Below are 26,349 nucleotides of genomic sequence, written 5' to 3'. Positions count from 1 at the left end.
TTTAAGAAGCGTGGCTTGGTTTGTGTAAAAGTAGTTCTGAAGAATTAAGGCTGTGTATAAATGGCTTCTCTGTAACTTTGTCGATGAAAAATTGTGAAAAGTTGGAGTACGCTAGTTGCAACGTTGTGTGGTAAATCAATCATTACTGAGGATAGGGAGTGGAGGGGTTGATACCCTCACTGATTGAGGACGGTGAATAGACACTGTTAGAATTAGTAAAATGTTTTGAAAAAGGAGGAGGTTTAGTATAAATGTGAGCTCAAGTAATACTAGAAGTTTGATGGAAACCAGGAAAATGATTCATTGAAGGCTAATAGAGAATTTGGAGGAGTGGTAGCAGTTTATTTGGATGGGTTAGAGAAGTGGTGTCACAGAATAGGTGAAGCGTTGAAGGTAGAAAAATATGTATTAAAGATTTTGAAACGATAAATGTTTAAGGACGCCAAGGAGACAGTGTGTGCTGGGATTTTTTAGCCAACTGTTTTTTATAAAAGTGAATGTGAAAAAAAAATATGAACTGAGGATGTTGAGATGAATTATTTGCACGGTATATGTGGCTGATGAACAATTAAACGGTGGACAAATACAGAAATAAGAAGAAGCAATTAAGAGGTCAGTGTAGGCCGTAGGGTGAAGCAAGTTCAAGAGAAATCTAATCTTGATTGAAAAGTTTAGAGTATTTTTGTATAGTTTGTTCATAATGAAATAATGGACGACGGTAGTTTGGTGTATGATGGATTGGTATAAGAAATGAGGAGCAGCCGAAGACCAAGACCAATGTTGTGGAAGAGGTATGGGAAAGGAAGGGCCTCAAATTCTAAAGAACACGACAGATAATACAAAAAATATAGAGGTGGATGGTGCAGTGTGTATAAATTGTTGGACGGACATCTATAGATAGATAGATAGATAGATAGATATGTGTGTGTGTTTATATATACACACAATATTTATATATGAAAGTGTGTGCTGTGTATACGTCTTTGCGTTGGTAAAATCTATTATTTCTATCCATTGTTAATTAACTCCAAGGCAGGAGTTTATGAGGATCTGGGGATTGTCAGAGAATTCATCTGGAACCGGTCTTAATCAATTTTCGTTCGTTGTGGCTTCATCCGATTTCTAATCAAATTTTAAGTATTAAGGACATTTAATTTTCCCATTTTTCTCGGAATGGTACCCATCTCTGATTTGTGAGTATCCAGATAATTCTTCTATTTATTTCAATGATTATAATAGACGATACCATTATTATTAACATTGACACTTGTAACATTGATAAAGATAACTTGTTTTGATTTAGATTTTGTTAGACTTCAGTTATTCTTATCTTTAATAAACGATACCATTATTATTAACATTGACAAAGATAACTTATTTTGATTTAGATTTTGTTAGACTTCAGTTATTCTTATCTTCAAGTGTAGCCTTTGTTTAATAATATTGGGTATGAAAAATCCAATGAGTGAAATGGCAATTTGAGAACAGTGCAAAAGTTCCTGTATTTCAATATACAACGATATATTACTTTGAATTTTACACCCATGATTTTTAGACGCGCTGTGGTGTTTTCTTCAAAATTATAAGAATTTGGTAGCGAAGGTAATTTAAAGTGTACGAAGAAGGGCCGTTTTGTGGGTGCATGGCTCAGCCTTGTTTACGATTTCACAGGCATGATGTACCAAAATCCAGCGCAACTTATTTGTAAATTTTGGTATCCAAATTCGAACGTTATTTCATAAATGACAACAAGAGATTAGATTTTGGGAGAGAGTGAAACTCTAGGGACTGCAGATTTGCAAGAACCAATGCTTGGCCGTAAGAGCCAGGCAATCTACAACAAAAACAACAACAACAACAACTACAACAAAAGTGGAATGGAAATTTTTATGGAAAGGCAATTATTCCCGGGAAGAGAGTTACCTCAACCTTGACAGAGGTTTACAGCAATACTTTTAGGGCTATTAATAGTAGCTGGTGTAGGATTGAGATGTGTAACTTTAGTCTATAATTGTATCAAACTATTTTAAAACTAACAAAAAATATATATACAGCTATTTTGCTTAACTTGATACATACAATTTTTCTTTTACCGGATATGGACATACTGTATAATGGCATATTTAATTTTTGTTATTTTTTTTTAACAAAATAATAGACAGTGTTACACCACAATTATCTATAGAATTAAATTTTTCCAGTAAAGTATACTGCACATAGTGCTAAAATCAAATAAAGATTTTTTGCACACTTCTAGTATTTATAAGATATATGATAGTTTTATTTTTATTTCTTAATGATTGACCCGTTACAGTATAAACATCTGTTATATTAACAACGACAAAAGGATATTACATTTCTTAATGTGCAAGAAAAGCATTTCTGATTTTGGATTTTTTCCTATTGCTTCGTGGTTTTTTTTTATCTGAAAATTTTCGTTGTGAAAAAATGTTTTTACTCCTGTAAAGTGAAAAAACGGTATCCATTAAAAAAATATTTCAGCGTCTTTCTGAACTAATCTCCATTTCTTCCGACCGTTATGGAGATTCGGTGAGCAATCAACATTTATTAAAACCTGGAGCGCTTTCCTTTCCCGTTTGGGGTAATCGCAGATGCTTGACAGCGAAGTTTTGACGTCTATCTTTTTCATCCGTTAATATCTGAAATAGGTTTTCATCCAGTTCCACCCACGTATCTTTTTAGTTTATTTTGGTTATTTTTCATTTTCAGATCTTTCTTTAGTTGAAATACTACTGCTAGAGAGTTCTTGTGTCCTTTAACTGGACAGAAAGTACTATATTAGATCCCTCTTTAGTTACGGCTCATTTTTCATTTGCCTACACATAGACCGAATAGTCGGGTGTATTCTTTACACCTTATTCTCTTTCCTCATACACCTGACAACATTAAACTAACCAAACAATTCTTCACCCAAGGGGTCAACTACTACACTAATTGTTCAGTAGCTACTTTCCACTTGGTAAGGGCAGAAGAGGCTCTTTAACTACCGGTATGGCAAGCAGCTCTTCTTGGGAAAGGGCACTCCAAAATCAAACCACTATTCTCTAGACTTGGGTAGTGCCATAGCCTCTGTACCATGGTCTTCCACTGTACTTGAGGGTACACCCAGGCACATGAGTCAATGTTTCCCTATTTCCTTTCTTCACAGGGCTACTTTCCCTGTTGGAACCCTTGGGCTTATATCATCTTGCTTTTCAAACTAGGTTTGTAGCTTGGCAAGTAATAATGATAATAATAGGGAGTTTTCCGATGCTGCTTGGTGTAAAATCCCGCCTTCTATAAAGATGTTAGTGTTTGTTTTGATCCCGTCTTTTTCCAAGTGACAATTACAGTTTCTTCTTGCGGTCTAGTTATCAAGCATGAAATTTTAGTATCTTGAATGTCATTAGTTATACGTTCTCTTGTGTCATTTAAAAGATTCAAGGCCAGACTGCGTTTATCATCATCTCGGTATCATTTTCGAGTTAGATATGACTACACTTACTGTTAACTTACCTATAACTCCGTACCAAAATATATTGAATAATATATGTAAAAAGAAAATCAAGTTTTTTTTTTCATGACGGCTCCTTGGAAGCATCGGCTACTCAAAGTCGGTAGGTCCAGTGTTCACGTCTTTTTCATAACTTGATACACTTTCACTGGCAAACACGTCCTTACTGTCCTTGTGTACTATAGTGATGAGGAGGGAATATGGTATACCCATAGGCAAGGTCTATAGACCTTGCCCGTAGGTCTACCTGCTGAGTCATCAACACCCCAAGCTTTGGTCATCCCTTGCCTTAATCTGTGTGGAGAAGGAGCTCTGGATCAGACCTCGTATATGTAGAGTCTTTGGGACATAGTGCTATAGCCCATGACCTTTCATTTGACTACCGCTCATGAGAAACCTTGAATGCAAGCGTCTTCATGGCATATACAGGTATGGTAAGATTAAGATATCTCATCCTAGCATCTCACAATATGATAGGTTTGAGGCTAAACTAAATTTATAACCTTAAAATGGTTTTTATTCCTGTTTTCTAAGTGATACACGCAAAAAAATAATGTATTATATATATATATATATATATATATATATATATATATATATATATATATGTGTGTGTGTGTGTGTCTGTATTGTATATGTGTATATATATATATATGTTTATATATATATATATATATATATATATATATATATATGTATATATGTTTTAAGTAATCACTGAACATGAATAAAGATAAAAAAAATTTGTAGGTCACAAGGAAATACTGAGGGTCTACACACATTTAGAATTATATATATATATATATATATATATATATATAATATATATATATATATTCATATATATATATATATACTGTATATATATATATATATATATATATATATATATATATATATATATATATATATATACATATATGTATGTATATTTATTTCCTTCTACGCCTATTGATGCAAAGGGCCTCAGATTTCGCCCGTCTTCTTTATATTGAGCTTTTAAATCAGTATTTCTCCATTCATCATCTTCTACTGTATATATATATATATATATATATATATATATATATATATATATATATATATATATATATATATATATATATGTATGTATATTTATTTCCTTCTACGCCTATTGATGCAAAGGGCCTCAGATTTCGCCCGTCTTCTCTATATTGAGCTTTTAAATCAGTATTTCTCCATTCATCATCTTCTACTTTGCTCTTCATGGTCCTCAGCCATGTAGCCTGGGTCTTCCAACTCTTCTCGTGTCTTGTGGAGTCCAGTTAAAAGTTTGGTGAAGAAATCTCTCTTGTGGATTGCGAAGAGCATGCCCAAACCATATCCATCTACTCCTTACCATGATCTCATCCACAAATGGCACTCGAGTAATCTCTCATATAGTTTCTTTTCTAATCCTATCGTGCAATTTAACTCCCAATACTCTTCTGAGGGCTTTGTTCTCAAATCTACAAAATTTATTGGATATTGTTTCATTGTCATACCACGATTCATGCCTATAGAGTAACACCGATCTCATTAATCTGATATATAGCGTGATTTTTATGTATAATTTCAGGTGATTTGATTTCCAGATTTTACTTAACCTAGCCATTGTCTGATTTGCTTTTCTCAATCTTTCATTAAACTCCAATTCTAAAGACCATGTATTAGAGGTCATAGTTCCTAAATATGTTAAAGATTCTACCTTATTAATCCTTTCTCCTTTCATTTTCCATGGCATATGTGTTGAATCCCGAATAAGCCTGCTTACAGGAAATTGCTTCAATATTAGCCCAATGCCCACGTTTATAAAGAAAATTCATCTCCCTGGACATTAGGGTCCTCCCTTCCGACCCATTAACACCATCTATCCAAGCACTTTTAGGTCGTCCATATCTCCACCCTCGTAACAATTCTGAATTGTACTTTCGTCTAACACTCTTGTCGCGTCCACTTGTTTCACTTGTCAATTTTGGTTTATATTAGAATCAAAGCACTAATACCTTAAAGGAGATTTAGCTCAATGCATCTATAGTTACATTTCAGCCATGGCTTCTGTAGACGAGTAGTCTTTCCAATCTTTTGTGCATACCCTGCTCCTTTCTTGCTACTATTCTTTCACTTATGTCTTCTCTCGGCATATCATATTCGTTTCTGTGTACTTATAAATAGTTTTACAAATCAACACCTTTCAGTATTGCATAATCAATTCTTTTATTCGTAGCATAAGTTTGGGTTCTATCATAAAAACTTTTAATCGATATCATCAGCTCATCCCCAGACTATCATTTTAATTGCAAGATTTTTTTCAATAGTTTTGAAAATTTCTCAAATAACTTTCATAGACACCATGCTTTGGCATGATGTTGCTAGCCACATGCCCTTCTGCCACCTTACATGTGATCCATCATAGTCGACCAACTACCAGTTACATATCCTGTTGAGTTCTACAGAGCAAAGAAATTTCTGGGAGCTGTTACATATTTATATATTTGTGTGAAAGAGAGGACTTGTGTTTGTTACGAATGTGTTTCTATGCTGCATTGTGAATTAGCATGAGTAAAACATAGAATAGTAATAAATCAGGTAATTGGAAGCAGTTTGCCTCTGGCATTGGTGATATATTTTCTTCCACAACGCAAGTCCATTAAAAAAGCATACACACACACCGGCATCGCATTTCCTTCGCTTATATCAGTTTACCTTCGGTGGCGGGATGCACTGCCAGGGTACATGTCAGAATATATATTTTGCTACTGCGAGAATCCAACATATACTCCTCTGGTATTTCTGATGCAAATCCATATTCAGTGAAAATATATGTTTCGTGTTTTATATATATATATATATATATATATATATATATATATATATATATATATATATATATATATATATATATATATATATATATATATATATATATATATGCAACAACGTCACATAAATACAAATATTTAAATTTTGTCTTGAATATTAATATTTTCACATTGAATTATCAATTTGGTATGATTTTACCCCTTCCATAATGTACACTTTATGCAAAGTAACAGTCTTATTTTGTTCTTTAAATGAAGAAATATTGGTAACCGAATTGCTTTATTTAACTTTCATATCTCAACATTAGATTAATTCTAACTGAAGTGAAAAATATTCCGCTATTTAAAATTGAACTAAATACACTGGTTTTTAATTCAAATCAGATTTGGTAAGGAACATTCAGTACATAAATAATTTATTCTTCACGCTAACCCTAACAAATACCACTGAACTTGCTGACATGACTATTTTTTGTTTATATAGATTTTAAGGTGTTGTGCCGATTACTGCGCCTTGATGCTAATAATATGATAATAGTCTTAAGTAAGTTTGGAAAAGTTGGGTCATCTTCATATCTTTTTGAGAGTAAAGTTTGTCGTCCCTAAAGAAATCCATCGAAAGAATGTTAAAATCTCTTATTTTTTCTCGGTGTGAGAAGTAGAAGAAGGGCTGTAGTTTCATAATAAACTAGCAACTAGTAGAGTTCAAATATAGAATTACGTAATGAGATTCTTTAGCTTCATTATACGTAATCTTAGATGGGATGACGATTTGTTATATGATTGCGAAGACATCATGTTAATCATCTGCTGATTAATCGCATTTCTGAGCACATTTTTAAAAACATTAATGTTTTAGATGGTCTCCGAACATACAAGTTCAAACCAGAGAGAGAGAGAGAGAGAGAGAGAGAGAGAGAGAGAGAGAGAGAGAGAGAGAGAGAGAGAGAGAGAGCAAATAATGCTGTTTGTTTGAGTTTACGTAAACATCATTTAAACAAAGTGTTACTGTTTACTGTCATCAAGGGAATTTAACCTAAGAGTTCCCTGATTGGAGACTGCCGAAGAGCAACGTATCTTTAGGGAAGCGTTGAAACAGTCACCACCTTTTGACAGACTTGTCAAATTATTTATAAATTTTTTTTCATAATGCTCTTGTCTAGAAATCCTGAGAGCTTTGTGCCGTAATGATGATGAGACTATCTTTTATTCTATTGTTACTTGATATTTAATGAAAGTTATTTATACGAGATAAAGCTAGATTAATAAGATGATGAAAAACAACGATAACTGAACAAAACCGTCAATAACGGTTATTATTTTAATGGTAATTATAATACGGTAATAATGGTAGTTCCCCAGTTCTTGAAATACGCGAAAGAACAGAGTACCCAACAGGCTCCAACCGAGACTCCCATAATGATGATGAAGGCTTTTGTATTCTTCGACAAGAGACGGTGAAAAGATGAATAACATTGAGAGGAGAGGATGTTTCCTCCTGCAAGGGAAATGTAATGATGCATGGAAACAAAGGTCAATTTAAAGGGCATGTTGGAGGGTTAAGTGACGAATTGTTAACCTCTGTTGGTTACGGAAAATTTTAAAGGGGTCATCAAAATGTATATGAGAGAGAGAGAGAGAGAGAGAGAGAGAGAGATGAGGTTTAATTTAACATCAGTACAATGTTTACTTTGCAGATATGCACATCGTATACAGTGCATGATACTTAATCCTGAATTCCTACTAATTTGCATGCAAAAGTATAATAGAGAGGCAGACAAAGAAGCAAGTAAAATAATAATGTCCCTAATATATCCATCTCAAAAACTTTACAAAGAAGAATACTTACACAGTACAGTAGATTTTTAGTAAACTGACAAAACAATAAGATAATGATAGAAAGTTTATTAATTCTTAAAATGCGATTAAGGAAACCTTGAGTTTAATGATTACTATCAGCTCACAAAAATAGTATTTCATTTTGGGTGGTGTATGCAGCTGTTGTAGCCTACAAAAAAGGTGTCTTACCATTACTAAATTCACTATCCTTTCCTCCTCTTTTTGACGTCATAAGAACACATTTGCCACAGCTAAAAGTGTGCATTAATACCAGGGAAGCAGCTAACTTGCAATGCCTTTGAAGAGGCCTTTTGGTTCCAGTCTGCACCCACCTTTTAGTTGTTTTTCGATTCCTTACTATTGAATCTTTTAATTTTTACCTCATAGTGCAAATAGCGATTTTTACCTGGTGCACTTCGGGACTGAATGGCCTCCTCAGTCCGAGCACTGAGTCACATGGCCCTAATTTCATAATGCAATAAGAATAACCACTGTAACAAACACAGTGATTGTGTTCACGTATAACCGTGAGCAAAACAACTAAAATTGTACTTAATTTTATTTTGATGGCTGCTTTTCCGGTCCCATTCAGCAGGGGAACCCCACTCTCTTCAGGACCTTCACTGTCGTTTTACCTTGTTCGTTCAGAGAATTTAACGTTTCATGTCGCGTATTGTTTATTTACTGTTGAATCGTCACTGTTGTATGACTGTTGAAATAAGAAAGTCTTCAGTTTCCTCTTGAAAGCCTTAATGTCTTCCATCATTCGAATGTTTCGTGGGAGCTTATAATATAGTCTCGGGGCCGCATATTTAAAGGCTCCGGAGCCTAAAGTATACATAAATCTAGGTTCCAACAAGTTGAAGCCATCTGTAACTATTCTCGTGTCGACACGATTTGTTGGCTGCGCAATATGTAGCAATGCTCCTAAGTATTTTGGACGCCCAGTTCGGATAACTTGCTGGGTTATTGTATGTACATATTTTAAATTCAATTCTCGCTTTAATCGGTAGCCAGTGTAAATCGATTAGTATAGGGGTGATCCTTTCTCTAGGTGGGACACCTTTTATCAGTCTTGCTGCTGTTTATTATGTTTTGTAATTTGTTAAGTTGCACTTTTGGTAAATTGTAATAGATAGAGTTGCAGTAGTCAATCCTGGTAATAACACAGTTTATCACAAGTTTCTCTACATAATTTTCGTCCCGGTACTTTTTTATAAACGCAATATATCTTAGATGATGACCAGCAGTTTTTATTACATTATTTATTTGGGCATTCAGAGACAGGTTACAGTCAAGAAATACACCTAGATCTCGAACTTTACTAGATATCGGCACTGAGTCATTATTTATGTTCATTTGAATATCACCTAAGTTTCTCACGCTGTTTCTCTTGCCCACCACCATGAATTCAGTTTTGTTCTCATTTCATTATAGGTCTCAATTCGCCCAAAATTGAAACGCTTCATTCCGACCTCTTAAATGGGTGGTATATAGAGGATGGCAAAAAGGGCTTTATTGCAGAAAAGTAATAGCTCTTGTGTCATGATATTAGCAATTACCATAGATACTTTATTTTGGCAATACGTTGTCAAGTTGTTGTGCACTCGTTCATTATTGCACGTATCAGAATGTACATGAATGAGACCCGATTTAAATCACATAAAGTTTCGAACTATTATTTGTGGAATTGTTAGCTTTTTTTTAAAGCAGTACGGGACTACATTTATCCCAGTTAATTGTAACAATTTTATTATTAATATTAAGGATGGAAGACTTGGACGACACTGGAGCGTTCGTTCCATAAAAGTTATGATTTTTTTTTTTTTTTGTATTTGTTCGTTTACTTTGTAAAAACGTCCATTGAAATGATGTGCCTTTATTAAATGACTAATAGATAAGAATTATTTACAGGTAATCTCAGTCGAATCATTTCTTTTGCAGTTGTGGTAGAAAACCTATGATTCTGTTTAACTGGACAACATAATGTATTTGGCGTCCCACATGCTGCTCCAATTGTTATTTACCAACTTTAAATATTTGATTCTCTCTCTCTCTCTCTCTCTCTCTCTCTCTCTCTCTCTCTCTCTCTCTCTCTCTCTCTCTCTCTCTCTCTCTCTCCCTAAGTCTGATGGATATTGTATGAAGCATTTTAGGTATAGTCCAGATGTTAAGAAACCCATTAAACTTTTAGTTCGTTGCCTGTATTGACGTCATAAGCTGCTTGAGATGAAAAAAATACCCAATTACTTTATGATTGAGTGATTTCACAAGTCGGCTAAAAGGATTGCACGCAGGATGTTTCTTGCTGGAGATTTTATTCTTTTGGAAAGGATAATTGCGTTGTATATTATACCCCAAGATGCTTTTGGAGGTTTGGATTTTATAAAAAAAGAAAAAAAAAATAGATGAAAAAAAAAATTGGGTGAAATTAATTTCGAAGAGATAATCTTCTTCTAAGTGCATGCTCATAATGTAAATTGTGTTTTGTATGATTTAGGAATCCCTGCATGCAGTAATCTTATGCGAATTGAATGATGCAAACACACACACGCATATATTATATACAGTGTACATGTGTTTGATTATGTGTGTGAGTCCGTATGTATGTATGTATGTATGTCTGTATCTTTGTCAAAGATATATTGGAATATTTTCCAGTACAGTACAGTATAATAACATTGAAACTCGTGTAGTAAAAACAAATATCAGTCGTATTCGTAAAAATTAGATACTAGAAAGGATAATGGAAGAATTGGTTGATAGATCGGATATATGAGGAACAACGTGAAATGATTTGACTAATAATATTTTGATATGCGTTAGGAGATAAGGACTATTATAATAAAGAGGAATTGGGAGAGGTCACGCGCACGAATAGACACTATACTTTGGCTACAAAGGGTTAAGACTTGGATGTTAGGGTTGTTGTAATATTTTCGGTTTTTTAGTTCAGTTATTCATGGAAAACTACACTGGAAACGTGGCACAGCTTCTAATCGTAGGCAACTCCCGACTCATAACTATAGTGTATACTTAGATCGTGGTATACCTTACACTCATAAATTAAGGTTGAATAGGAGTTGATTCATGCAAGTATTTGTGAATAAATGTAATAGAAGTGGAGTGTGTGTGGGATATAGATAAAAATAAATTAAATACTTAGTATGATCTATGTGCTTAGGTTATGTAGCATAAGAAGAGTTGAATGGAGAAAAAATGGTAAAAGATTAGATAACTGAAAGGATTGGTAATTTTTTTTAGATGGTTGCGTCACTCTTGAGAAAAAAAAATTTCCATAATTATACTGTTTGAGGGAGTAAGAGAGGGAGATACATATAGATCTGCATCGATCATTTGAAAATGAATTATTTGAATAAAAGAGCCTTAATTAACACAGAGAGAGAGAGAGAGAGAGAGAGAGAGAGAGAGAGAGAGAGAGAGAGAGAGAGTTTATCCATGATTCAGCAGTTCAAGTGTAAGTGACCATAATCTTCTCATTACTTAAAGTACACCTCTTGAATATATATATATATATATATATATATATATATAGAGAGAGAGAGAGAGAGAGAGAGAGAGAGAGAGAGAGAGAGAGAGAGAGAGAGAGAGAGATACAATACTCAATAAATAGATAAATAATTAACATTCACATTTTAAATCTAACTTGCTTTTCCCATTAGGGTTATAGCTTAACTGGTAGTAATAATAATAATAATAATAATAATAAGGCAATGAATGCATAACAGTTACATGTATACAGTAGTACCAAAAGACTCATATAAAGTATTTTCTTTTACTCGTTACATATTTTGTACAAAATATCTTAAACACTGACTTCCATGTAGTTTGCATAAGGTGTCTCCCAGCCTTCATTTTCATTAGTAGCGTCCAATACTTAAAGCGTTTCGCCGTAAATAAGTTATCCTTATTATGAAAGTTCTTCGACTCTGGGATGAACATCCCTATTCAAAAGTTCACTCATGTGGAATCTCGTTTGGTTAAAAAAGTGTGTGTTCGTGTGCTAAGTAAATAGTTTGAATAATCTACTGGACGGTGACCGAGTTTTTTTTTTCATCAGCTTTTCCTCTCATATTACAATTTCTAAGGGGGAAGATTGTGCTGACGCATGATACCAGTAAATGTAGTATAATTTTATTATATTATTGATGAGATAGATTTGTTTCCTTCATTATATGAAATCTTAGAAAAGCAAAAGAATACGGTGGATCTGTGAATTTCAGCGCATTATACAATTTTTCCTTAGGGCTTTGGTCTCTGTTCTCTTGATTAAAAGCCGATAGGAATAGAAAAAGAAAAATAACTATTCTGAAAGAAAATCGCTATCATATTAGGTCTGCGTTAATTTTGCATATGTTTTGTATATTTTTCATTTTCGTGAACAATCCCTACACTGCATGGCAAAATTTCACAATATACTTTGTTTAAAAAATTGGTAATTTTACATTTACTATTAACATAATACAGTCACAAGAAACAAGTCACATTTCCACAATCAAGCACAATAGTGTTGTTTAAATGAGAATCCTTACATCTTACAAAGTTCAACTAGTAAGGTTTATCATAACGTTTACTCCAGTATACTGTACATACATTGAACGACATTCCAAGTTTATCTTCTATTCCTTGCTTGCATTAGCGAAATAAAAATCAAGCGAATAAACTCTGGCCTTCCGAGCTTCGTTATAACAACCGGAGGGTCGAGTATCACCGGTTTACTCCGTTGGGTAGTTAGCTTTGATCTCTGTGACATCCCAGAATACCGCCGCAAGTGTTTTGTACTTGTAGAGCTGCCAATCACTTACTTAGTGTTGGGTTGTGTGTGAGTGTAAACGCTGTTCTTGGGCAGCTGTCATACTTTGTTACTAGTGTTGACTTTAATGTTTACTTTGCGGTGAAAGTAAAACGTGCGCTGTAGCAATATTTACGTTAAGAACATTTTTCTCGTATTTTCGAAAGAAAAATCACCAAATTTGCGGAAACTTTATTTCCTGGGAGATATTCTTAAAGCATTTACCTATTTTGACTAGAGGTCAATCCAGCTTGTTTTAATGGGGCCCTTTTTTTCAAGTGATCCAAGATAATTAAGCTACACGTTGTGAGGACTTCACGATACACTATCACAGATTAATTCAAAACGTTAATATGAATGAATCAAGTCTGCTTTCGAGAAACGAGATTCCTAACTCACATGACGACGTCAAGTCCCTAGAGGTAAATAGAAATTGGACGATACCTGTTAAAACTGGGTGTATGACAATGAAAAGGTGCACGAAGGTAATAATTCTTTATTATAATTATGACAGAGTTTTATTTATCTAGGGCCAATTTTTCTTTTTTTTTTCTTTTTACTCGAGATGCACCTGTCTTCAGCCAAATGATTTATTGTAACTATGTGCAGAGATGGTATGTGTTTTACTGGTGCACTAGTATTATTTTTTACTAATATATTTAATTTTATTATCTAGGTGCTACTGATGCATATTTTGTATATTAGATATTTAATATGTGATTTATATTGCTTTCCTAATTGATTTCATATTTTTGAGGTCGTTTTAACAAAACTTTATTTCGACAACTTAAATGCTTTAAAGCTGAACAATTTGTCTGAAGTCATGTAGATTAAATTTTAACAAAAATAAGTTTCCTTTGGATAAGATTATATATACTGTATATATAATGTATATATATGCATATATGTATATATATGTATGTGTATATATGTATGTATGCATATATGTATGTATGCATATATGTATGTATGCATATATATATATATATATATATATATATATATAGTGTGTGTGTGTGTGTGGTGTGTATAAATTTATATACTGTATGTGTGTGTATATATATATATATATATATATATATATATATATATATATATGTATATATATATATATGTGTGTGTGTGTGTGTATACTGCATATACTGTGTGTGGGTACCCTTTATGAGTGGGGAAACCTTAACGTTGTGAGAGGGTTTGTGTATCGCAATGGTCAGCAAAGCTGTGATATCTTGGGTCACCCATACTAAGTTGGTTTGCTGTGAGTGATCAGACAAAAATCTCCCTCCATCACCAGTCCACACTGACAAGCGTGGTGATATAAACTGACCAAACCCCAGACATGAATTGACATATCCGAGGCCCTTATCCTGCAGTGGACTAGAAACGGCTGCATATGTTGTTTTAGATATGTATACATATGTATATATGATTTATATGTATATATATTCATTATATATATATATATCATATTTATGTAATTATATATATATATATATATATATATATATATATATATATATATATATATATATATATATATATATATATATATATATAAATATATATATATATATATGGTAAATGTGTAGGAGAGCTCCGCGGAAGATCTTGAAGAATTTAAACACCTACAATTCACTATTATATCATATAGAACGCTTATATAATAGTCAATATATGAGCAGCTTCTATTTAACGAAGATATTCGTGTGTATAGTTATGTTTCACTTGAAATTTTTCTAAGTGTTTGTTTTTGTTTACTGTGTGATGTCTTGGCTAAAATGAGCTGTTTCACCGCCTTACTGCGTATGGCAAACTAGTTCTCAATGCTATTCTAACCAATAACAGGTGTTTTCTTGACGTCACACTGTTTGAAAACCAATCATGGCGGTTTTTACAAATCTAGCCAATGCTGACACTTATTACTTCACTTATCCCTGCTATTTTTCCACCAGTTACCACAGTTTACGTGAAGTTCCGCGGAGGAATATTTTTGCACGTCTCGGATCTCCCTTCAAACTGAAAAGCTCATTTTGCCGTGAAGTATGGAGCAATTAGCAGGACCTTCATCCCGTTCCGACTGTGTCACTTGTGACAATTGCTTTATTTCTTATGGGGATTTTTGTGTACATTATTCAGGGAAAGTTGATTTGCTAATTGCATTTGCTCAACGTCACGGTTTGATTTTGGCAGAGAAAAAGTGCCCTAATTGTGAAAATGTGTGCCGTATAGATTACAACAAATTAGCATTCCGGTGTGATCGTAGTGTGGTTACTCGTGGGAAAAGGAAGAGGAGGTGCAATTTTTTCGTGTCTTGTTTCAAAGGTAAGTTAGATATTGAGACTAATTTGAAGTTTGTGTTCCTTTTTTTGCAAAAGGCGTTTTCATTTGAATTTGTTTCGTTTGAACTGAAACTTAATGTGGCCTTAAGGGGGGGGTCGCAGGGGGGGAGGAGCCCCCCCCCCCCCCCCGGTAGGCCTAGGTAGGGGTACAGGGCCCCATAGGCTAGGTTAGGTGGGTGTCTTAGGTTCGGTGGTGCCCTGAAAATTACTGTGGCCTTAAGGGGGGGGTCGCAGGGGGGGGGCGGAGCCCCCCCCCCCCCGGTAGGCCTAGGTAGGAGTACATGGCCCCCAGGGTAGGGTAGGTAGTTGTATTAGGTTCGGTAGTGCCCCGAAAAATCACTTTTCTCCTCCTCCCCCCACCCAAAAACCCCGCTTCCCACTGGGGTCCCCCATAATTGTAGTAGTAGGTTTATGCTTACATTTTCTGTGTAAGAGTTAGGTGGTTGTAGGAGGATTATCTCAGTTTCAAGGTAACTGTAGCTCTAATTTACTGTTTTCTTTCGTTTTCTACTTTTAGAAACTTTTAAATCGAGCGCGGAGCTCTCCTACACATTTACCGACAGGGCACCAGCCACCCGTTCAGATACTACTGCTAGAGTGTTATGGGGTCCTTTGACTGGTCAGACAGTGCTACATTGGACCCTTTCCTCTGGTTACGGTTAAATTTCCCTTTCCTTTCACATACACCGAATAGTCTGACCCATTCTTTACATGTTTTTACATATTCTTCTGTTTTCATACGCCTGACAACACTGAGGTTACCAAACAATCCTTCTCTCAAGGGGTTTACTTCCGCACTGTAATTGTTCAGTGGCCACTTTCTTCTTGGTAAGAGTAGGAGAGACTTTTGCTGTGGTAAGCAGGTTTTCTAAGAGAAGGATACTCTGAAATCTAGCCGTTGCTCTCTAGTCTTGGCACTATTCTTATTTCTCTTCTCTTGTTTTGTTAAAGTTTTTATAGTTTATATAGGAAATATTAATTTTAATGTTAATTGTTCTTTAAATATATTTCTCTTTTTCTTTCCTCGCCGGGCTATTTTCCATGTTGGGGAACCTGGGCTTACAGCATCCTGCATTTTCAACTAAGGTTGTAGCTTAGCAAGTAATAACAACGATAATAATTTACCAACATCCGAGGTTATAGCGGTCTACAACAACTTTTTTAAACTATTACGGACATGATCTTGTTAAGTTCCTGATAGCGTATGTGGGTTTTACCTTAGTGAATTGATTTAGTATAATTTAATTACAAGTGTTTAAGGTTGAATTTTTATTTCCATTAATTCAGCAAACCCTTAGAAGTATTTTTATTTTCCTGGATGAAGTTTAAATTTTATGTGAATGACTTAACTTATATTTTTTCCTTTTGACAGGTAAGACCAAGTTCAGTGATCGTACCCTTAAGCTACGCAATTGTCTACTCGGGAGCCTCGGTAATGTATCTTTGTTTATTAATCCTATTTTTTCGTGGTTTTATCATGGTAAGGTATCATTGGAACATTTTATCGCTTGCAATTCTATTTTCTCTTTTTATTTTAACGATAATGATGTAAACATTTCTACAGATTGTAGAAGACGTTGTGTAATTTAGACCATTTCTGCGTGGGTATGTCGTTTAACTAAATTACATGATCAGAGTCATTGTGTCGTTACAGTGAACATGCTTTTTCTAAAAATAAAGTTTTGCTAAATCACTTTGGTATCGGTACGTGAGATTTTTTTTTCGTTCAGTTTATCGATGTTACGTCTTTTTAAATAGCATGTTCTTTATTTAATCGGCATTGATCTGTGCATGATAATTTTACCTTAAATTACAAATTGTGCATATGACTGTTCTCACAGCTGGTGATAATAGGAAAATGGGAATATTAAGGAGAAATAGGAACCCAGTTAATGATCTTCATGGGATTATCAATAATATTGCTTCATTGTCATATCCGTTGTTTGTTCATTTTTTAAATAATTCAGCATTTTTGATATCTATTATTTCACTCTTATATCAGGTAACTCAAGGAAGCTCAATGTTAATTTTGCTTCTCGTGTATCTGCTTATAATAAGGAGTTTTAAAATAGTGGAGAGTTGTTGAATGGGAATATCAAAATGCTGCTATTTTGTCTATAATTATTTGTTGATATATATTGGTTATAAAGTACTGTTTTTGTGTGTCATATTCGTTGTCCCATAATAGCAAACGTGCAAAAAAGACTTATGATGAAGACTAAGAAATTTTTCACATCCTGTTTTTTCGTAATTAATTTTTTACCGTTAGATATTAAATTCTTTTCAGACCAACCTTTCATCCTATCTCACCAAATGTCCCAACTATCTCCATCTTTCAGTTTTCAATCCATTTTCCATCTTCTGTAACTCACGTTTGGGAGCCACTTTCTCGTTCCTAATACAATTCCAAAGTCTTTATATTTTTTGTCTAAATTTTAGCTTCCCGGATTACCAATCATATGTCTTATTTTCTTTCTACCCATGATTGTGGGGGCCTGTTGGAAATGTCCCTGGCTCTCAATCTGAATCGGAAGTTCGAGGCTCGCTTAAGCCCGAAACTTCAATTTCGTGTAGTCATCATTATCATTACTTGCTAAGCTACAACCCTAGTTAGAAAAGCTGGATGCTATAAGCCCGAGGGCTCTAACAAGGAGGAAACGATATAAGGAAAAACTACAAGATAAGTTTAAGAACAATGATAACATTAAGATAAATCTTTCAGTAAGAAATTATAAAAACTCGAAAATAACAAGATAAAAACTTCAAAATAACAAGAGGGGAAACAAGATAGAATAGTGTGCCCGGGTGTACCCTCAAGCAAGAGATCTCTAACCCAAGACAGTGGAAGACCATAGTTCATAGGCTATGTCGCTACCAAAGACTAAAGAGCAATGGTTGATTTTGGAGTGTCCTTCTCCTAGAAGAGCTGCTTACCATAGCTAAAGGGTCTCTTCAACCCTTACCAAGTGGAAATAACCCCTGAACAATTACAGTGTAGTAGTTAACCCTCAAGAAGATTTTGTCTGCCGGTATCCTTTCACCACTATTAACTTTCATCACCTTCCCAATGTTTTACTTCGCAATGTGTTCTTAATGTGACATGTTTTATTTCTTGCAAGAGCTGCCCATGTACAGTACCACTTTCGGTTCTTTTGCCATTTAGTTTTCTTGTAGGTTTTTCGTAAGTATTTTGTACCCCTGAGCATCCTTTTAGTCAACTACATAGCTACTTTCCGTACAGTGGGGTAATTATTTTTTTGCTTCCCTTCTAGTTATTCAAGTTTTTAATGTGCTTCGGTAGGATTTAACAGTTATATATTTGGATAGGTATTAAATTGCAAAAGGATATTAAAGTGTAATAACAAAATATTTCAGTACGAAAATAACAGCAATTAGACAAATATTTTGATGTGAAGATTTACGAACGATTCTTTTAAATAAATCCGACAACTGTTTGTGTTTCCCTTCAGTGAGTATCTGGAGCGACATTTAACTTAATTACACGCCATTTCAGCTACAGCTAGACGTAGATTCACAAGGAGGCTTGAGTGATTGATTGCCAAAGCTGTTGGTCCTCCTCCTGCATATGGATGAGAGGAAGCGGGAAGGTATTTTCGTCTTTATTGAATAACTGCAGAAGAACGATGATTGTGCATTCTTGAAATTATGATGAGGTCCGGAAAAGTGAGTGTGGTGGAAATGGAGCGTGTAATTATGTTTTGAAGGACTCCACAAATAATCTGATACGAATAAGGGAACTGCTAAATACAAGAGATTGAAATAACTCTCTCTCTCTCTCTCTCTCTCTCTCTCTCTCTCTCTCTCTCTCTCTCTCTCTCTCTCTCTCTCTCTCTCTCTCTCTCTCTCTCTCTCTCGTGTTTTGGTGCCTGATACACTGCATGCATTAATCAGCCTTTTATCAAGTATTTATCGACAATTTTCCCAATAAGAGTTTAATCCCCTTCGGCCGCTGGTAATATTGACCTTCAAGGTCCTTTTCTAGCTCCTGTCCGTGTGTCCTAAGATTTATTTTTTCCCCAATTTGTTGTGTATCGTAGTCAGCTTAGTGCAAAGGTTGGAATTGTAATGAGAGAGATTTAAAGCATTGCATCTTTATGTTTATGGACCAGCAATGACCCGTTATATTTACAACATATTTCCATAGGAAAGACGCGAGTTCTCAACGTAATTGCAGCTTTTGATTTTTTTTTTTTTCACGAATCGGCAATCTTTCCTAATAATTACCGTACTTTTTGGTTGGATGTATGCATTAGGACAATTTACCCGGTTTGATACGGTATTTATGATAGTAGATTCAAGCACAAACAGCAGTACGTCTTTACATAAAAAGACCTTTAGTGTATTATCTAAATAACCATTTTTATTGAAGCATTCTTCCGTTATTCTTTCGAGCGCTAAACTACGAAATCTTCCTTCTAACACCTCAGCCAATCTGCCTGGGTATGGTGTTGGCCACAGTCTCTTGCCCAAGAAACCTAAATCTATTCGCCCAGCTTGAGAAGTGTCCAAGGAAATTCTTTTAATAATCTTACGTTAATCCCAGTTTCCTCTCTAATTTAATTTTTACTTGGGATTAAGTTTCTGTATATTAACACCGAAGTTTAATTCAAATCAGCCTGTTTAAAAGAGCTCGCGCTCACTCTCACCGCTCACACACTTTGTGTGTGTGTGCGTGTTATGTATGAATGTGTTAAGAAACTACTACTGGCTCAGTATTGATATATCAGTGTATGCACATATTTTCATTTAACAGCAGTCCAAATTTTGTAAATGTAAGTTTTCGGATTTGCAAGCCACTTAATTCCTTCGTGAAGAAAATTGTATTCACCTGATATCATTTCAGTTGTACGTATTTTGACACGTACGGGTGTGGACGTGTGTTTCAGTGCTCTGTATCGAATCTGGCTTTAAACGGAATCATTGTGTATTTCGTTGTTTGTACTATGAAAAATCTCTTTGTGGGTGTTTGCTAGTGTTGACATTAGTGAAATATAGTGCTAAAAATCAGTGGTTTCCTTGTATGTGAGGTCTGTAGTGAAAGGCCTGACCCAGCATTTTTGCGTTGGGGTGGGGCTACTTGAAAAGTTCATTGAAATAATGATTCAATATGTCTTTCCTTAGAAAACGAAAAGGAAGACGTAATCCCGTGAATGATCTCGGTCTATTTATGAATGAAATTGACGAGGTACTCACAGGAAGGGAGGAAAGTATAATGGCAGCAGCTTATGAAGAATGTGATGACGGAGGCAATCATGGCATGTGTGGGCACTGTGAGTCCTATGTCAATGATGGGATGCAATGCGACCAATGCCGAAGATGGTACCATGATGAAAAAGCTTGCTCTAATTTAAAGGATGGTTCAAGTACTCTTTTAAAAAGCAGGAACATCATTTATAAATGTCCAAAATGTGTTGAGTCTGCATGTGTTGATGACATAACGAGACTAAGCATCATCATAGAGGAGATGAAGGTAAATGTACAACAACAGATGTCTGGTTTTATGGATATGATAACTGCTCAATACATGGATATGCGTCAAGAAATTGTCGAGCTGAAAGAGAAACTTATGGAATATGAAAAAGAGAATGTGACCAAGACTACATATGCAAGTAAGTTAAAATCAAGAAACACTTTGGTTATAAAATCTACGGAGGAAAATAAGAAGGCTTCAGATATCAAGAAAACTATCATGAAGAAGATAACCACGAATGTCGAACAGGTCAAAACCTCTAAACAAGGCCACTTGGTAGTTAATTTTGCGGATAAAACTGGGTTAGAAAAGGCTAAAAATGACTTAGAAGAGGTCAAGAATGACATTAAGGTAGAAGTAGATAAAAAGGATCTACTTAAACCGAAGATCAAGGTCTGCAATATTGATGAAAATGAAGATGATATAATTGCCAGTATAATGGAGAAGAATGAATGGTTGAATGATATATGTGAAAATGAAGAAGACTTTAAATTGATCAGGAAGTTTAAATCAAGACAAAGCGGTAAATTACATGTCATTATAAAGTGTAGTCCAACTATCAGGAAAGTCTTCCGTAAAAGAGATGATAGAGTATATACCACGCTTGGAGGATGCTGTAAAATCTATGATTCCTACAATGTATTTCAGTGTTATAAATGCCAAGAATTTGGTCATTCTGCTGAAAATTGTAGCAAGACTCAGGTATGTGCCAAGTGTAGCCAGGATCATCGAACCACGGATTGTAATGTAAATACGTTAAAGTGTCATAACTGCACAATGAGGAATTACAATGATACGAATCATAGGACATATGATGATAACTGTAAGGTATACAAGGAGGAGCTTACCAGGATAAAAAATAGAACCGATCATGGAGTCTAGCCCATTGGTTAAGTGTGGTCTGATAAATATTCAATCGGTGGGGAATAAAACCTTAGAGATTAGAAATCTTATTAACGAGATGGAATTAGATTTATGCTTATTAACGGAAACTTGGTTGCAGGGAAATATTAGTGATAACTCAAAGATTCAGGAGATGACACCGTGTACTCATGATTTCTATCACGTACCAAGAAAGGACAAAACTGGAGGAGGAGTGGGTGTCTTTGTGTCGAAAACTTTCTCTAGGGTTTCTATCATGAATGAAATGGTATTTGAAACGTTTGAATATATCTGTTTAAAACTGACAAGAAACAATAAGGTATTGAATATAATATCATTATATAGACCACCAGCGAGTAATATGACTAAATTCATTGAAGAATTTAGTATTCTTGTGGGTGTGGTGGACGATATTAAAAATACATTAATTGGTGGAGACTTCAACTGTTGGGTAGATGATGAAAATGATAATAAGGCTAAAGAACTCAAGGAAGTATTTGAGATGTTTAATTTAATAAACAGTGTTTTGGTATCAACGTCAGTAGGTGGTCATACACTCGACTTGGTCATATGTGGAAAAGACTCAGACCTAATAAAAAACCTTGAAGTGGAACCAGACTTTGAGATCTCAAAAACACATAAACTCATCACCTTTAATGTTAATATAAATTGCACCAGAGTATTGAAAAAATGGATCACATATAGGGAACGGGAAAATTTTGATGCTGAGAATTTTATTGAAGCTAGTGTAGCGCAAATGTCTTGTGTGAACACACAATGTGAACATATGGTAGACATAGAATGTGTTGGGTGCTATACCAAGAAATACAACGACAATTTTGGAAAAATGTACGATACCATGTGTCCCATAAAGAACAAACAAATAGTGGTACGCGAAAATGTTAGATGGTATAATAGTGAACTATTAAAGGCAAAAAGACACAGACGTAAGATGGAAGGTAGATGGAAAAGAGCCAAATCCTTACAAGCCAGAAATCTATATAATAAGGCCAGAAATGACTATAACATCCTGTTAGAAAAAACAAAAAGAAAATTCTACAACGGCGAATGTAAAAAAACTAATAACATGAAGGACTTTCATAAAAACCTTGATGATTTGATGGGATTAAAGAAAAAATATGTCTTGCCTGATAATGTTTGTGCAGAGAGTTTTGCTATATTCTTTAGTGAAAAAATTGATAAAATCTATAGAGGCTTCCCCCAAAATCACTTGGAGGGACAGTCAGCTATGCCAGTGAAAGAGGGAAAGAAGTTAATAAAATTTAGGGAGATAAATATGTGCGACTTGTTAAAGGTTATGAGAGAGATGAAGAATACATATTGTGGAAACGACCCTTTCCCAAACAGTTCAATAATTGAAGCTCCAAACAAACAAGTCGTATATAATATTTACCTGAACATAATTAACCTAAGTATATCGCAATCCTGTTTTCCTAGCTGTGAAAAAAACTGCGTTGATCAAACCAATTTACAAAGGGAAAGGTGATGTAAACGAGCTAAATTCATATAGGCCCATTTCAAATTTATCCTACATGTCAAAGCTTATTGAAAAAGTCATAAGTGAGCAATTGTGGGCGCATATTGACGAGTTACAGGTATTCCCGGAAAATCAATCGGCCTACAGAGCTAATCATTCTACAGAAACTACTTTGTGCTCAATAATGAATGATATGATAGGTCTTCTTGATGGGGGAAAGTGTGGAATTTTAATTATGTTAGATCTTAGTGCTGCTTTTGACACTGTTGTGCACGAGTACTTACTTGACGACTTGAAGTCTATTGGAGTGACTCAGGAAGCACTGAAATTTTTGCGAAGTTACTTAGTGAACAGGAAGACTATTGTAGAAGTTTCTGGAAACCGATCCAATGAGAGAATTCTTATGAAGGGTGTACCACAGGGTAGTGTCCTGGGCCCTATCTTGTTTAACATATATACTATCGAGCTATCACACATCTTGAAAAAACACAAAGTGGGTTTTAAACTATATGCAGATGATACTCAGTTTTACCTCTCAATTTCAACAACACAAGATACAAAGAAGAAAATTGATGAGATAATGACTGAAATAAAAACATGGATGCAGAGGAAAAAGCTCAAATTAAATGATGATAAAACAGAATGTATGTTCTTTGGCACAAGGGTGGCTTTGAAGAATTACCAGTTAATTCAAAGTATAAAAATTGGTGATGCTGATGTTGGGATTGTGCCTGTTGTGAAAAATTTGGGTGTACTGATAGACTGTAATTTGTCAATGAAGGACCAAATTGTGAACACAGTGAAAGTGTGTAACTATCACCTGAGAAACATAGCATTTATTAGAAAATATTTAACAGAGGGCAGTACAAAAATTTTAGTGGTGAGTCATGTAATATCAAGGCTTGATTATTGCAATTCTCTGTACTACAAATTGCCCAATACACTACTAAGGAAGCTTCAAAATGTGCAAAACCGGGCGGCTAGACTGATAAAAGGCATTAAATTTCGGGAGAGAATAACTCCTGCACTGATCGATCTACATTGGTTACCTGTTAAGGCTAGGATTGAATTTAAAATTTGCTTGTTGACTCACAAAGCACTTACAGGTGATAAGCCAAAATATCTTCGTGATTGCTTGATCCCCTACCCTGAAGCTACCAGCGCCACTGTAAGAGTTAGACATGCAGATGACCCCCATAGACTATTCGAAATTAGTGTGAATCATGCAATAGGAGGAAGAACGTTCAGTTATGCTGCACCGAGACTCTTTAACGACCTTCCACTCGATGTCAAGACTAGCACAAATGTGGCTGCCTTCAAGAAAAACCTGAAGACTTATCTTTTTAGAAAGTGTTATAATAGTGACCTGAAAACTATTAAGCCTGAATACAAATGCTAGCGAAATAACTGATAACGATACAGAGCAAAATATTAACTGGAAAGGAATTATTTTTTCATACACCAAGGCCCGCCTGAACAGACCTTGTGTTTGATGGAGGGCGAGAAATAAACCTCTAAAAGTAAAAGTAAAAAAAAGTATTTTATTCGTAATGTGTGTGTATATATATATATATATATATATATATATATATATATATATATATATATATATATATATATTATGTATAATATATATATATTATATATATAATATATATATATATATAATATATATATATATAATATATATATTTTATATATATATATATATATATATGTGTATATATATATAGTGTGATATATATATGTGTGTATATATATATATGTGTATATATACGTGTGTGTGTATATATACGTGTGTGTGTATATATACGTGTGTGTGTATATATACGTGTGTGTGTATATATACGTGTGTGTGTATATATACGTGTGTGTATATATATACGTGTGTGTATATATATACGTGTGTGTATATATATACGTGTGTATATATACGTGTGTGTATATATATACGTGTGTGTATATATATATGTGTGTATATATATATATATGTGTGTATATATATATATATATATATATATATATATATATATATGTGTGTATATATATATATATATATATATATATATATACTACTGTATAAATACAACCAAAATCTTAATTTTGTTAACTTTGTCTGTGTAAAACTTGGGTGTTAAAGAAAAGAGAATGGGAGCTCATAGTCATTGGCAATTTTTCATTCTAACCGGTTAGCAAAGGAACGAGTTTCTCTACAATATGATCAGTCTTATATTTTCTTTTAAGGGAGGGAGGTACATTTTATGGTCTTGATTGTAAAGCATTGCCTATTTCCAGGAGTTGATTTTAAAGCCTTTTTTTTTTTTTTCAACATCTGCAAATATTTTGTGTGGGGGTGTAATGTTTGTTTTAAAAGTTTCCTTATAGAGGTTGTCAAGTTAACATATTTTTCGTAAACCATTCTTTTTCTATAAATAAAATTTGATATTCAGTGCTAGACATGTATGTGAACTGTAGTCAAAAGAGCCAATGCCAACTGGGCCAGAGACACCTAAACATGGTTAAGTTTTATTTCATTATCCTCCGGTTTAGCTGGATTAAGCACTTTTCCTGTCAAGTCATATAAAATCTTGTTGTAGAACTCTTGTACGATATCATTTTTAATTTTTTCACTTCACTTTATGAATAGTTTTCCGCGTCCTGTCACACGAGAAAGTCCTGTGCCCTGCAGCACCTTCAAGATTTTTAGAATCCTATACTGTCGTTTAGTGACTCTAGTCCACGTTAATCGGCACATCCAATACCACTCATAATGAGAGGGTTCTCCTTCAAGTTTTACCTCATCCATTAACCGTATTTGTATAATCAGATATATGTCCAGTCATAAGCTGTAATCTAGTAATTAACGACATGGATCGTATTTGCTTGATCGTCCTAATTTCGCTTGATAAAACTCAATCCGTAGTAAATCGCAAATTGTGTATCTCATTTCAGTGATTTTGCATCTCCTCTCAGACGTCGTCTATTCGAATTATTTTACAACAGATACAAGATTCCCCTCAATAAGAGTGGAGTCTTCTTTTATCCCTGAACTCTCTGGGTTGTGTTCTCATCGAATCAATTTTCGAATATTGCTGCTGATTACCCTCCTTTTTCTCCAAAGGATTAAGAGAAGGAACGAAAACTTAAATTA

At 34.4% G+C, this 26,349-nt stretch overlaps 1 protein-coding gene across 9 annotated transcripts in view; it reads left to right on the top strand.

Moving 5' to 3' along the window:
- The window catches only part of LOC137638204 (uncharacterized), a 986,676-nt gene that overhangs the window by 674,936 nt on the left and 285,391 nt on the right, over positions 1–26,349 (top strand). For 3 of the 9 annotated variants that reach the window (XR_011043879.1, XR_011043883.1, XM_068370283.1), the window contains exon 1: positions 12,997–13,473. The exons of 2 other annotated variants lie outside the window; for them this stretch is intronic. The gene's annotated coding sequence lies outside the window, so the exon portion shown is untranslated. Of the gene's footprint in view, positions 1–12,996; positions 13,474–15,174; positions 15,311–16,728; positions 16,760–26,349 lie in introns of those variants that run through there. 4 more of the 9 variants (XR_011043880.1, XM_068370284.1, XR_011043884.1 and 1 more) reach the window with 3 other exon arrangements.

The sequence above is a fragment of the Palaemon carinicauda genome, chromosome 3 (genome assembly GCF_036898095.1).
Source record: "Palaemon carinicauda isolate YSFRI2023 chromosome 3, ASM3689809v2, whole genome shotgun sequence".
Classification (NCBI taxonomy): domain Eukaryota; kingdom Metazoa; phylum Arthropoda; class Malacostraca; order Decapoda; family Palaemonidae; genus Palaemon; species Palaemon carinicauda.
The sequence above is the reverse complement of the archived record's forward strand: the minus strand, read 5'-3'. Positions and strand labels throughout refer to the sequence as shown.